Genomic DNA, 16,281 nt, shown 5'->3' with positions numbered 1-16,281 from the left:
CCTGTAATTCCCTTGCACTTTCTGGTCTGCCAGCATATGGTGCTTTTTGGTGACTTAATTGTCTTTAGAAAGTGTTTATCTTCTGGAGCTGAGGCTGCATCTGATCAGGCAGGGATGAATTACTTTTTGGAGGCCCAATTATGTCTGTGTGGGCAGGGCTGAATTACCTCCTAGAGCCCAGGCAGCTTTTGACCAGATTTAAACTACTGGATCCCTATGTCCTGACTTTGCCAGCCAAAATCTGTCTCAATGTGGAGGTGTATTCCCAAACTTTATTTGTGGAAGAGGACTTCCCCCAGCTGACACAGATTTCAGCCACCTCCCAGGCAGTGATCAGACTGCCTGCTGCTGTTTCCCTCAGGGATGGGGGAAAGGCTTTTGGACCCATGGCTGGAAACACAGTCTCTGTTCACATTTTCTCAGACTCTTCATCCCTCTCTTCCTCAACATTGAAATGTTCTCCCTTATCCCCCAGGTCTCCAGATGGTGGGTCTCTGTCTCATTGCTGTGAGAGATTTTACAGTCTCTGACCCTTTTGGGAGGTGGGAAGCATCCTGGCTGCAGTTTCTGTGCACTTCCCATGCTGTGTGAGACCAAGGGGTAAGGGAAAGGACTGTCTGGTTAGGGATGAAGTTTTCCTACCTGATATTTTTCTCTGTCTTCAATTCAGCATTTGTAGGGTACTTCTCCAGTCTAAACCTTCCCCCAGAATTCTGAATACAGCAGAATTGTCCCTTTTTCTGCTGAATATCTCCCAATAACATTATTTTTAAAAATCCAGAGACCCAGGTTCTCCACATTTCTGCCTCTGTTTAAAACAATTTTGTGATCTTGGTCAAGTTATATGGCTAGTCTGGGGCTTATATTTGTCATTCATAAAATGAGGGGGTTGACTACAATCAGATGAGCTCTAATGTCCCTTCCAGTTCCTTGGTCCAAGTGTTAACTTTTTGGGATTTTCCCTAATTTGGCAGATCAACGTTAGTCTTGCCATCAAGGAACAGCTATGCCACAGTTTCTGGGGAACATGGCTATTTCCTTAAGGGACTGTGCTAGGGAGTGTTCTGAGTAACATTCCTAAAACCTCCTTACATTGGATAATGCATTGTATTTTGTATTTACAAACCTTTTAGAGGACTTTCCCAATCTCCAACAGCTGTTGTTATGGATTGAATTATATTGCCCGTCCTCCACAAAAGATATGTCAAAGTCCTAATCCCCAGTCCTTGTAATATGAACTTATTTGGATATAGGGTCATTTTATATGGAATACAGTAAGCTAAAATGAGGTCATACTGGAGTAGAGTGAGTCCTTAATCCAATATGACTGATGTCCTTAAAAAAAGAGGAAATGTGGGCACAGATAATCAGGGGAGAATGCCATGTGACCAGTGAGGCAAACAACCAGTGAGGCAGTCTTTTGACTGCTGAAAAGAAACCACCAGAAACCAGCATGGGACAGATTCTTCCCTAGAGATATCAGAGGGAGCATGGCCCTATCAACAGCTTGATTTTGGACTTCTTGCTCCAGAATTGTGAGACAATGAATTTCTCTTGTTTTAAGCTGCCCAGTTTGTGGTACTTTTTTTTGGCAGTCCTAATAAATTAAGAGCTGGATAGTAAGAAAAACTCTTTGAATTAATAACAGCTGTTTGATGATTTAGTTATAGTTCTACTTGGTGTTGTTCTCCTCTCTACCCAAGGCTTATCTTCCAGGAGAAGCTTGGAAGTAGGTTCATCACTGTGTTTCTAGACCTTTGATTTCAAAAACATGTATGGATGGATGAATATGTTTTTTCTTGAAGTAAAATCAATTTGTAGAAAGTTGGAGACATATTTAATATAATTTAACAAACTTGAAGCTTCTCCAGTGTGTTGGTTTGTATATATTTTGTCCCACAGAAAAAGCCATATTCTTTAATGCAATCTTGTGGGTGCAGATGTATTAGTGTTGATTAAGTTGTAACCTTTGCATTAGGCTGTTTCCATGGAGATGTGACCCACCCAACTGTAGGAGATAACTCTGATTAGATAATTTCTATGGAGGTGTGGCCCCACACATTTAGTGTGGGCCTTGATTGATTACTGGAGTACTTTAAAAAGAACCACACAGGAGAACCGAAGAGGGTGGCTAGGTAAGACAGGGCAAAAAAACATCTCCATGAAAAATACTAGTTAAAGCCAGAAAGTGACCCAGAACACCAGTTCCAGCGATGCACCAGCCAGACAAGTTCTGCTAAATCAACAAGGACTGTGTATTTGGTGAAACCGGGAGTCCACATTCTGAAACAATAGGCTGGGAATGCCCCTGCATGGCCCGGCAGCCCAGGGCTTCCCTGGAGGGCCAGCGCACACTCGTGACATGGCACAGCCTTCCCTCAGCAGGAGTCCTGGAAAAGCGTGGCTGAGAAGGGGGACCTGCTCGGAAATCCCAGGGACCCTACACCAGTACCAGGGACTTGTGGATCAGTGGCAGAGATGATCTGTGGCGGGACTGAGGTGAAGACTTGGACTCTTGCAACAGCCTTGAATCTCTGGGAACACCTGGAAGGTTTGATTGTTGAAGCTGCCCTACCGCCCTAGCTGCTCAGACACACGCCCCACATTTGGGGCGGACAGTACCGACAACACACCCAAACTTGGTGCACCAGTTGAACCCCAGAAGAATCAAACCCCCACACACCACAAAGACAAATTTGGGGAGAACTGACTTTAGGGGAATGATTGACTCATGGACACCATCTGCTGGTTAGTTAGAGAAAGTGTATGCTACCAACTGTAGATCTGCCAAATTAGAGATTGGTATTTTATAGACCCTGAAAGAACCCTATCAAGTAAAGCAAATGCCAAGAGGCCAAAAACAACAGAAAATCTTAAAGCATATGATAAAACCAGATGATATGGAGAAACCAAACCCAAACACCCAGATCAAAAGATCAGAAGAGACACAGTACTTGGTGCAATTAATCAAAGAACTAAAGTAAAACAATGAGAGCCTGGCACAGGATATAAAGGACATGAATAAGAGCATGGCAGAGGATATAACGGACATAAAGAGGACCCTAGAAGATCATAAAGAAGAAACTGCAAGAGTAAATAAAAAAAATAGAAGATCTTATGGAAATAAAAGAAACTGTTGGCCAAATTAAAAAGCACTGGATACTCATAATACAAGATTAGAGAAAGTTGAACAACGACTCAGTGTCCTCGAGGACCACAGAACGGAAAATGAAAGAACAAAAGAAAGAATGGGGAAAAAAATTTTAAAAATCGAAATGGATCTCAGGGATATGATAGATAAAATAAAACATCCAAATTTAAGACTCATTGGTGTCGCAGAAGGGGAAGAGAAAGGTAAACATCTAGAAAGAGTATTCAAAGAAATTGTTGGGGAAAACTTCCCAAACCTTCTACACAATATAAATATACAAAGCATAAATGCCCAGCAAACTCCAAATAGAATAAATCCAAATAAACCCACTCCAAGACATATTCTGATCAGACTGTCAAATTCTGAAGAGAAGGAACAAGTTCTTAAAGCAGCAAGAGAAAAGCAATTCACCACATACAATGGAAACAACATAAGACAAAGTAGTGACTACACAGTGGCCACCATGGAGGTGAGAAGGCAGTGGCATGACATATTTAAAATTCTGAGAGAGAAAAATTTCCAACCAAGAATACTTTACCCAGCAAAACTCTCCTTCAAATTTGAGGGAGAGCGTAGATTTTTCACAAACAAATGCTGAGAGATTTTACTAATAAAAGACCTGCCCTACTTCAGATACTAAAGAGAGCCCTACTGACAGAGAAACAAAGAAAGGAGAGGGAGATATAGAGAAATTTAACAGACATACATAGAACATTACATCCCAAATCACCAGGACACACATTCTTCTCTAGTGATCACAGATCTTTTTCCAGAATAGACCATATGCTGGGACATAAAACAAGCTTCAATAAATTTTTTTAAAAAATTGAATTTATTCAAAGTGCATTCTCTGACCACAATAGAATACAAATAGAAGTCAATAACCATCAGAGACTTAGAAAATTCACAAACACCTGGAGGGTAAAAATGAGGGGGAGATGAAAAAATTCCTGGATAATCAAAAGCTGAGGGACTTCATCCCCAGTAGTCAGTCCTATAAGAAATGCTAAAGGGAGTGCTGGAGAGGCGGGGCAAGATGGCGGCATAGAGAGGAGTGGAAACTAAGTAGTACCCTGGAACAACTACAAAAAACCAGAAACAACTAGTAAATAATCCAGAATAACTGCGGGGGGACCAATGAGACCATCCACTCATCATACACCAACCTGAATTGGGAGGAATGCCCGAGAACACAGCATAAAATCTGTAAGTAAAACCTGTGGATCCAAGTCCTGAGACCACCTCCCCCATAGCTCGAGCTGCAAAGCCTCATGGTGCCAGAGAGAAGCTCTCTCCCAGCAAGCGAATATAGCTCAGCTGAGCTCCAACTGGGGTTTTAAGTAGCGAGTGTGAACTGCTCACTACAGGTACGCATCCCCAAAAAACAGACAGAGGCTTTGGGTGACGACTGACCTTGGAGAGCCGGAGGGTCACCTTGGACTGGGTCTGAAGGGGACTATCTGTTTCTTTTTTGGCTCAGTGGAGAAAGCCCCAGTCATATTCAGTTTCCAGGGCTGTGACTCGGGGAAGGGCGGAGACAGCACAAGCAGAGAGCAAGACCATTGAAATGCTAATGACCTCCACCTGGGGGGTCTGTCGTCTCTAGGAGGAAAGGGGTGGGGGGCCCTTTCCATTCAGAACCAGACCCCAGAGCCTGGGGGAACACTGCCATACCTCCTCACACCAGTCAAGAATTATAGGCTAACAGGCATCACCTGCTGGGCAGAAAAGCACAATGACACGAGGCATCAAAGAGTGGAGCAATTTTCTAAGACACACCCACAGGGAAACCAGATACTGAATATTTCTTCCCTCTGAGACCTGAGCCTGTTCTGGTCTGGGAAAACCTGATTTGGATAACCAAGGAAACCATGCCTAGACAACAGAAAATTACAACCTACACCAAGAAAAACAAAGTTATGGCCCAGGCAAAGGAACAAATGTACACTTCAACTGAGATACAGGAATTTAAACAACTAATTCTAAATCAAATCAAAAAGTTTAGAGAAGATATTGCAAAAGAGATAGAGGCTGCAAAGGAAACACTGGTCATATATACGGCAGAAATCAAAAGTTAAAAAAAACTACTAGTAGAATCTATGGAAATGAAAGGCACAACACAAGAGATGAAAGACACAATGGAAACATACAACAGCAGATCTCAAGAGGCAGAAGAAAACACTCAGGAACTGGAGAACAAAACACCTGAAAGCCTACACGCAAAGGAGCAGATGGAGAAAAGAATGAAAAAATATGAGCAACGTCTCCAGGAACTCAAGGATGAAACAAAGTACAATAATGTACGTATCATTTGTGTCCCAGAAGGAGAAGAGAAGGGAAAGGGGGCAGAAGCAATAATAGACGAAATAGTTAATGAAAATTTCCCATCTCTTATGAAAGACATAAAATTACAGATCCAAGAAGCGCAGCGTACTCCAAGTAGAAGAGATATGAATAGGCCTACGCCAAGACACTTAATAATCAGATTATCAAATGTCAAAGACAAAGAGAGAATCCTGAAAGCAGCAAGAGAAACGCGATCCATTACATACAAAGGAAGCTTAATAAGACTATGTGCGGATCTCTCAGCAGAAACCATGGAGGCAAGAAGGAAGTGGTGAGATATATTTAAGATACTGAAAGAGAAAAACCGCCAACCAAGAATCCTATATCCAGCAAAGCTGTCCTTCAAATACGAGGGAGAGCTCAAAATATTTTCTGACAAACAGACAATGAGAGACTTTGTGAACAAGACACCTGCCCTACAGGAAATACTAAAGGGAGCACTACAGGGTGATAGAAGACAGGAGTGCATGGTTTGGAACACAATTTTGGGAGATGGTAGCACAACAATGTACGAACACTGAACAAAGGTAACTATGAATACAGTTGAGAGAGGAAGGTGGGGAGCATGTGAGACACCACAAGAAAGGAGGAAAGATAAAGACTGGGACTGTGTAACTTGGTGAAATCTAGAGTATTCAACAATTGTGATAAAATGTACAAATATGTTCTTTTACGAGGGAGAACAAGCAAATGTCAACCTTGCAAGGTGTTAAAAATGGGGAGGCATTGGGGGAGGGATGCAATCAGCATAAACTAGAGAGTGTAACTAATAGAATCATTGTATTATGCTTCCTTTAATGTAACAAAGGTGATATACCAAGGTGAATGCAGATAAGAGGAGGGGATAGGGGAGGCATGTTAGACACTTGACATCGGTGGTATTGTCTGATTCCTTATTCTACTTTGATTTAAGGTTATTTTTCCTTTTGCTGCTTCCTAGCTGTCACTTTTTTTTTTTCTCCTCTTTCTTTTGCCTCTCTACCTTCTTTGACCCTCCCTCCTGCCTTGTGGAAGAAATGTAGATGCCCTTATATAGATAGTGGTGAAGGTGGTGAACACATAAATGTATGACCATGCAGAGAACCACTGATTATTTACTTGAGATGGAACGTATGGTGAGTGAAAAAACCATATTAAAAAAGAATGGGTTGATGACAAAACCTCGAGGGCAATATACTGAGTGAAATGGGCCAGACACATAAGGACAATTATTGCAGGGTCTCACTGATAGGAATTAATTATAATGTGTAAACTCATAGACATGAAATATAAGGTACCAAGATATAGGACGAGGCTTAAGAATGGGGAGTGGTTGCTTAGTATGAGCAGAATGTTCAATTAGGATGAACTTAAATGTTTGGAAATGAACAGGGGTGTTGGTAGCAAGATGTAAGAATAACTAACAGTGCCGAATGATGTGTGAATGAAGTGGAAAGGGGAAGCTCAGAGCCATATATGTCACCAGAAGGAAAGTTGGAGGTCAAAAGATGGGAATGTATAAAACTGAATCCTATAGTGGGCAATGTCTATGGTCAACTGTACAAATACTAGAAATCACTTCCATGAACCAGAACAAATGTATGACAATATAATTAGAAGTTAATATTAGAGGGGCATATAAGGAAGAACTATATACCTATAACAAACTATATACTACAGTTAGTAGTATTTCAACATTTTTCCATAAACAGTAACAAATGTACTAAATCAATACTACAAGTCGACAATTGAGGGGGGTTGGTTAGGGATAGGGGAGGATTAGAGTTTCCTTTTCTTTTTTTCTTTTTTCATCTTTCACTTTATTTCTTGTCTGGAGTAATGAAAAGTTTCTAAAAATTGAACAAAAATTAAGTGTGATGAATGCACAGCTGTATGGGGGTACCCAGGGGCAAGTGATTGTACCCTTTGGATCTTTGGATAATTGTATGGTATCTGAACAATCTCAATAAAAATGAAAAAAAATGGATGCAATGTATTATAGGCAAACTACTTCTCAATAAAACTGATTTTAAAAGGAAAAAAAAAATCAGTGCTGGAAGGAAAGCTAGATGATGAAACATAGGACTGTATAACATAGTGAACCCTGTTGTGGATGATGGAGGTGGTTAATATTACAAATATAAGAATGTTCTTCCATGAACTAGAACAAATGAGTGTCACTATGACAAGGTGTTAACAATAGGGTGGCATAATGCAAATTACGGTCTATAGTTAACAGTAATATTTTAACATTCTTCCATCAGTTGTAACAAAGATACCAAACCAATGCTAAATATCAATAATAGAGGGGTGTAAGGGGTATGGGGTTTTCCTTTTTTGGAGCAATGAAAGTGTTCTCAAATTAATTGTATGGGTGAAAGCACAACTTTGTGATTATATTGAGAGCTGCTGATTGGATTATATGGTGTGCGAATAAAACTGCTTAAATAAAAAAAAAAAAAAAGAAATGCTAAAGGGAGTTGAGCAGGCTGAAAGGAAGGGACACTAGCCAATTGACTGAAACTACATGAAGAAATAAAGATTTCCAGTAAAGATCACATGGTAAATATAAATACCAATACTACTGTATGTTTGACTTATAACTCCACTATTTACTTCCTACAGGATCTAAAATACATAAACTGTAATGATAAATCAGTGGTTTTGGACTCAATGTAAAATATGCAATTTTTGACAAGAACTACATAAAGGTGGGGGAATGGAGGAGTAGAGGAACATAGTTTATGTGTCCTATTGAAGTTAATTTGGTATCAAAGAAAAACAAGATTGTTATAGACTTAAGAGGTTAAATTTAAACCCCATGGTAAACACAAAGAAAGTATCAGAGAATTTGACCATAGAGATGAAAAGTGGAGTATGGGTTACGAAAAGTGGGGGAAGGGGCAATGGGGAGTTAAGAAATGAGTGTAGGGTTTCTGTTTGGGGTGAATGGAAATTTCTAGTAATGGATGGTGGGAAGGTGAGAGCATTGCAACATTCTAAATGTGATTAATTCCACTAACGGAATGCTAGGGAGGGGTTGAAATGGGAAGATTTAGTCTGTATATATGTTTCCACAAGTGAAAAAAAAAAAAAAGACAGTCTAAATAGAGAATGCCAATTAAATGCCAAAGATGATCCTGGATGGGATCTGAGGATGGAGGAGAGGAGGCTCAAAGGGACACAGTTGGGACATAAGGAAAAAGAAAAAGGAAATATAGAATGTAAGCTTTGTATCAGTGTTGAATTTCTTGAACTTCTTAGCTGTGCTTAATAGGAATGCATAAAAGAATGTTCTTGTTCATGGGAAATGTATATGTGAATTACATTGTTTGTTTAAGGATGTGTGCAGCTTGCTCTCATGTTCAGAAGACAGAGCAATAGATGATGGATGATAGATAGGGAGAGAAAGACAGAAATGGTGGTGTGACAGGATGTTAAAGTTGGTAGATCAGGGTATCAGGGAAGGGGAGTCGGGGTATGCTAGAATTCTGTGTATGGGGCTTGTATTGTTTTCGCAACTGTTCCTGTAAGTTCAAATTTATTTCAAAATAAAATTAAGAAAAAAAAAAAAAAAAAAAAAAAAATAACCACACAGGCCCAGATGCTTGCTGCAGCTGAGACAAACATTTTGAAGAATGGCCGTTGGAAGCTGACATTGACATTTTGGAGAATGCCGTTTTGAAACCAGAACTCCATAGCAGATGCCAGCCTTGTGCCTTCCCACAGAGGTTTTCCAGACACCACTGGCCATCCTTCAGTGAAGGCACCTGATTGTTGATGCCTTACTTTGAATACTTCATGGTCTTAAGACTGTAACTATGTAAACAAATAAATTCCCTTTAAAAAAGGGAATCCATTTCTGATATTTTGCTTAGCAGCAGCATTAGCAAACCAGAACAACCAGGTTTGAAGCCCTGTTGAGAGGAAGGGCAGGTATGATGCCAGTCTCAGGGTTGCAAATTGGTCTTCTGGTATGTGCTGTTCTTAAGTTCTGCCTGAGCAGGTGGATATTAATGAGTATCATCCAAGTCTTTGGGTCTAAAATAATTGATTGACTGTCTTTGGCAAATGTATATAAAGGGTTTTGATCAATCTCATTATACCAGTTTAGATTACAGCATATTGTTTATGTAAGAGATAGAAAAAGGACTGATTCACTGAAAATTGTTGATTGGTTATAAATAGACACTGTCTCAATATTGGCAAGACCAAGATGAAAGCTTTTATGAAGTTATGCAATTGTGGCAACATGTTGTCAGCCATTGCACTAGTAATCAAGACATTAGCAAGTCATATCAACAGAGTTAATATACTACTTAGTAGACAGGCATGTTGGCATAAACAAATTATCAAACTGCAGACTAAACTGAAGACCTACAAAGAAATTATGCTTTACAGCATATTGTATGGGTATTACATTTGTTATGTACATCATATACAACTTCTCCATGAGTGTCCACTTTAAATTTTCTGTACTGAATTTAACAAAAAGATAACAAAATTAGATTTCTAAATGTGGGGCATTCATGTCATTCAAAGTGCTTGCTAAAATATTCTTGTTCTATATCTCTCATCTGAAAGATAATTATGTTTTCTAGTGGTGAAAAGGTGTCCTTTCTGATTTGTCTTTCTACCTTGTTTTCAGCTTAACTCACCAAATGTCAGAAATTACAATATTGAAGTTAAATAATTGTAGGTGCTACGAATAAACTTTCAGGTTTCAAGAGTGTAAGAAAGGTAGTAAGCCAGGAAAGTGATTTTTTTTGGAGGGGAATATTTTTATAAACTTGGTATTATATTTTGTGTCTTCAGCTAATTATGAAAGTCTTTAAGATGTTTGCTTGTTTGATATTGGGGCAAATCTGTCTAAATTGTGATGAAACTTCTGATCCTTGATTTACGACAACAGGTGTCTGTGTAGGAGCAACCCTTCAAGTAACTTTTGAGATAAGTGGCCTGAATGAGGCCCTGAAAAGTCTAAACTACCCATATGATATGCTTCCATTGGCATTAACCCTTTTCCCTGGGATCTCTCTGTACGTTAAGGCATTGTGTGTAAAGATATCTTTGTTAAAATGAAATATATTATTATTTGGCGGAAGCAAGGTATTAATAATATTAGCTAACATTCAGGATTGATTTGTTCCTAGTATTATGCCAAGTACTCTACACTGGTTATTTTAGTTAATATTCATAATAGCCTGATAAGGGTGGTATTACTATATTTAATCACTTCTAAGATGTACATTTTTCCACATTTTAACATCTCTGAAATTGGAATGTGTCTTACAATCAATGGTGTCTTAAAAGCATAATTTTGAGCTTTGTTTTCTTTCTTAGTGGTATGTAAAATAGTGGTGAGACTGAGATTAGAAGGCTTTATAAATAGATGAAATATGATACTAGCCAACATCCTCCTTTCTTCAGTTTTACCTAAAAAGAAACTGAGACATTAAGAAGTTAAATAATTTGTTTAAGATCACAGAACTAGTAGTCTGAGCCAGGATTCCACGCAACTTTCTAACTCAGTTCAGGGCCAATGCCTATAACCAGCATGCCATGCTGCCTCCTGGTCATCTACCAGCTCCTTTTAAGGCTTCTGCAAAATTGGTGTTATCTGATTAGCCATGCTAAGAGAGCTGCACACTTGGAAGGTGGAGTTGGAAGGAAAGCGAATTAGAAAGGTCCATAAGGGTCTATTGAGTGAAGGGGCTCTGCTGAGGGCCCCTTGCAAACAGAGTAATCATGAGCAAAGGAGCCCTGAAAGGACAGGAAAGCTGCAGGAATGTGGGGAATCCCTGAGGATGCAGGCCACACACTTCATTATTTTGTCTAGGGCTTGACCTGCATGTGAAAATCCTTATGTAGCAGGAAGGGTTATATATGTATATCTATATGTCTATTTCTGTCTCTGTCTCTTATCTACATATGTTATCTATCTATCTATCTAAGAGATAGTTTGTAGCATGCTTTTTCCTTAAGGGAACATTACATTATTAACAAACATTTTCTTATCCTACAGCTAGATTTTAGAGCTTATGTGTTATGCTTTGTTTGTTTTTTGTTTGTTTTATTTTTCACAGTGCCTAGCACAGTGTAATGTAAATATTAGGAAGCTCATTTAATAAATGAGCAATAACTTTCTCTCTTTACCTCAAATACTATGCAGAATCTTGGGAGCATATTTGAGCTTAAAGAAAGGTTGCTCTAAGTGTGTGTGGGGGGGGACCTCTTAAAGAATTTTATCAGCTGCGAGAATAACAAGAGAACCACAGTTTCAATTCCTGCTTGTCCAGAAATGAGGTAGGCAAATTAAAGTTAGTCAGGATCTAGCACAGCTGCTCTGCCTCCAACAATAAAGATGAGCCAAGGAAAAGACAAGCCAGTGAAAATACACTGTCATTACTCCGTCAGCCCCAGTGACGATACGCACAAACATGACACAGACCAACACAAAAACACACGTATATAAATTTATGTATTTTCTTTTGCCTATGTGTCTAGTCAGCTCAAATGGGTCGACTCATGTTTTGGCTCATGTAACCAAACCAGACTCTTTGGCTCAGCTCTACCTGCAAACTTTCCGGCCTGCTTGGGTATATTGAAGTGGTTTGAGTTTCTGAGAAGAAATAATTAGGCTCTACGAGAGGGCCAGGGTTATACAAAACCTCTTCATTTCTGCCTCTGTGTGTTCTGTAACCCCATGAAAAGGAAAACAAAGTTAGATAAGGAAGGTGCTAAGCTAAGTGGGCTTTGTGGTATTTTTCCTCTGTTGTTATCAGAACATTTATTTAATTGTTGTTCTGGACTCAAAAAACTTAGTGATTAATAATTTAAAATTACATCTCCTTTTAACCAACTACATGTGATATGGTAGACCCAGAATTAGTACTGGGGTGATGAGGAAAACTGACCTTGTCTTTATTTATCTTCCCTCTTTAGGCTTCCAAGGTAATGAAGTTTCAAACTAGACTTAAAAGTATCATCAGCTCAAAGAGACTCTGGGTAAGATGTTACTTTTTTTTAATTGAACTTACTCTACCTATCTATGGTATAAATTTTTTTCATACCATAAAGACATCAGAGACCTGTGTTGCTGGGGAGATCACTCAGTTACAACAGAGACTATCTGAGACATGTACTGCAGTGTGTCGTTTGGTAACCAGGAGGCACTAACTGGGTCAAATATAAGCATTCTTTTCCTGTCACTGTTGAGCGATAGTGTTTAAACCAGTTTTCAAAGTGGTTTTAAAAATGTAGAGGAATAGAAATCACACTTTTGAGATTTTTTTCATTCATAAGGGATGTGGCATTCCGAAGTTCTTTTCTATTAAACATATTTAATCCTTTTTCCAAATTACGAATCATTTTACTATAATTATTTATTAATATACATTCTTTCAAACAACTTTAAGTGAACTGCTTGCATGTCCACTTATCCAGAAGCAACCACTAGTATTGTTTTTAATAGAAGTTACTAATCTTTAATTTCATAAGAAAAGCACATTCTTGTTTGTTAAACTTGAGGCAAGGTGAGTAGGGAAGAAGGCAGGATAAGTTTCCATACTCAAGTTCAGAAACTGTGTCTAGAGGAAACAAAGACAAACTTTCTTCCCTCGTGGTGGAGTTTTTTATTTCCTGCTGGGAAGTGGAAAGGGAGTGGAAGTCATGTCAGTGACCCTTTTTGACTCCCTTTCCAATCTCATTTTCTATATCTAATCATATTTATCACATGATATTTTAAGATTCAGGTATGATCAGTGTCACCTATGAATTATTGATAGAATTGAAAGTTATTTTGACAAGTGAGGCTGAAGAAGAGCAGACAATAGAAGTATCAACTCATATTATGTGACATGGAGGTGAGATCAGAGGACAGTAAAAAGAATCTGTGGAAGAATTAAGTTAAAGTTAACCGGATAGCCATTATCTCACTCCTACCCCCAAATAATATTTTGTAGGTTAATCGTTATTCCTTAACTTTAAAAAAGGGGCAAAACCGTGATGGGAAATTGGTTTAATACCAATACTTGTATATTTAATAGAAGAGCTAGAGAGGTGTGCTTTATCTCCCATTTCCTTGTTTATCGTCAATCTTTGCCCTTTCAAGCTATAGACATAAGCTCCACCTCTCCTAGATGTACTGGTTTCTCCTCCTAATCTGAATCTTTCCTTATTCTTTTGGTATCTAATATATCAATTACTTTTCAATGTAACACACTCTGGAGCTTGGTACTGACAGAAAAGGGAAAGAAGTTGAGAAAACACCAAATCAAAAAAGCTTAGAAGGCACACGCAAGTTAACACTGGACACATTCATTCATGGTACAAGTGCAATGTTACAACTGTTCAATGGTGATTTAATAACTGTTGAATTTTTTATTTCCATGTGCTTATTTTCCATTTTCCTTTGGAACGTCAAGGAATTTTGCTTAAGTCCTTTCAACAATTGACTTGGTCTGATCCCTGGCAATGCAATGTAGTGACCAATCTGAGTTTTGTACTCTTCACTGGAACACTGAAAATTTACAATTCAGCAAAGATCTGAAGGGCAATCCATTTGAAACCTGCACCAACATAAGTCATCAGTCACGTGAAGACAGCGAGATTCAACAAGTCAAGCAGATCTTCGTCCAGAAACACAAATGATGAGTTTGGGTATCTTATTGATGGGGTCACTTTCATGATTGTTCAGAGCTTCTAAAAACAGAGTTTGAGTGCATGGTCTTTTGACTTCTGTACAGCTTAGATGACTGACTTGTAGATCCTGAAGCTGATGGTGACAGAGAGGACAGTCAGGATGAAGTAAGAAGTCATAGTGATGATACTGGAATTTCCACAGAACACAGCATGATCCATATGGGGCAAAAAGTTCAGCTTTCTTCACATAGTGCCAGAAAATAAGACGGTATACACACAGGAGGCTGCAAAGCAGTCTCTCTGGCAGCCTCTAACCCTCAAATCATTCCCCTTGCTACTGGGCATGGAGGGTTGGGCCTCAGAGGACAAAGAGGAGTTGATTACATGGAATTGGGTGGTCTCCAATGTCTCTACCATGGGCTTTTCTGACGACGGGTGGAAAAGAAGGAGGGGAAACAAAATAACCATGCTGTTGGCTCTCCCAAATCCCTTTACTCCTTCTGCTCTCTGCTCAGACTCTGACTACTAGTAATGTTTTGATATATGACAGCCTTCCAGACTTTCTCAATTATTTTATTTTGCTAGTTGGAACTTTTCTTGTTTAATATTTCATTTAAAAACTCTTCTGCCTTTACATTCTTCCCCACTGAAAGTGTTCTCCCTTATTATCTTTTGTCTTTCTGTTCTTGCCCCAACGTCATTTCCCAGATGGAGGCCCTAGAAATGTTTTGATATATAGCCTTCTGGACTTGCTCAAATATTTTATATGCTAACTGGGATCATAGAGTGTTAAAGCTGAAGGAGACTTTGGAGATCATCTTTCAATCTCTTCCCACCCCTGCCATTGTCCCCCAGTATAGATAACTCCCAACAGGCCAAATGCCCCACCTGAAATCCCACCTCAGCTGGTAATGGACAAAACTGGGACTAGAATTCAGGTCTTCTCACTCTTAGTTAAGCGACCTTTCCACTGCATCCACAATTTTATTTCTTTAGTCTGTTGGCTGCCCTAAAGAAATAATTTCTGTAAAATGAATTCAAGTGGCTTATGGCTAGGTGATACTTACAAGTGCCAAATCGTAAGTGTAATCTGATGGAAAACTATGAACCAAATAGAAATGACTGTAGTTTATCTACTATGTTCCTCCTTTGGCCTCAGTGACCATGACCCAGGAGCCCAGTGCTCTTTTTTCCTGGAGCAGTGTTCTGTTACTGAGTTTGTCCTTAGAACCATATACTCCCACAGTCAGCTTTTACTTTCTTTTCTCATTAGTCCCTTTGGGCATAGGCATAGCTCTTCCTGCTTCCTCTCCAACTGCTTCCAGAAACATGGAACTTAAACGGGGCAGGCCATTCAATTAGCTGACTTTCTAGGTGTTTTCTGGATGTTTTCCTTAAAAATCGGGACTTTCTTCTTGTATGAAACATCACGTTTTTTACTCATGTGCCCTCGAGTGAATTTTTCAGCCTGATCAGCCAATGCTGACTTATCTTAAACTTCTCTTCTGGCTGTTTTTTAAATTTTTAAACAGCTCTCTCCCTAGGCTTTCACTCTCAAGTTCAACTTGAATCTCTTCCCTTTCCCCCAATTTTAGATACAGGAAATCCACACTTGCACAAAATAACCGAATCAAAACCTTCAGATCTCTTTCCACCTCCACACCCCCAACCCCCAGCAACTATCTTGCTTAGCCAGCCTACCTGGAAGTCCTAGGGTTACTCTTCTCCACAGCTGGCACAGATCTTTGGTCTGCCTTCAAGGTCCATTGTGCCTTCCGAGTTATAATAAACACATTTACTTTCACTCTAGTCAGGTCTGTGACATACGTTGAGCAACTCTGAATTCATAGTGAATTTTGGAGAAGAGAATTTTTTTTTGGCCAGGGATCCAAATTGACCAAATTTCAGTTTTGAAGAAAGAACATGGCAATGAGTAGATGCTAAGAAGGCCCACTCTGCAAATATATTTTGCAATTAACAGAGTATTTGTGAGCTCTTCTGATTTCGGTGGTAGTAGTTGTTGCTTAGAGATCTCTCTTTACCAGAAGCCTCCGCCTGTTGTTTCCCTTTGCGTGTGCTTGTGCCTGTGCTGTGGGAGATGTTATATTGTTTTGCTTCATATAATTACACAATAATACTTTCATGTTTACCTTTCACATCCA

The sequence above is a fragment of the Choloepus didactylus genome, chromosome 8 (assembly GCF_015220235.1).
Source record: "Choloepus didactylus isolate mChoDid1 chromosome 8, mChoDid1.pri, whole genome shotgun sequence".
Lineage (NCBI taxonomy): Eukaryota > Metazoa > Chordata > Mammalia > Pilosa > Megalonychidae > Choloepus > Choloepus didactylus.
The sequence above is the reverse complement of the archived record's forward strand: the minus strand, read 5'-3'. Positions refer to the sequence as shown.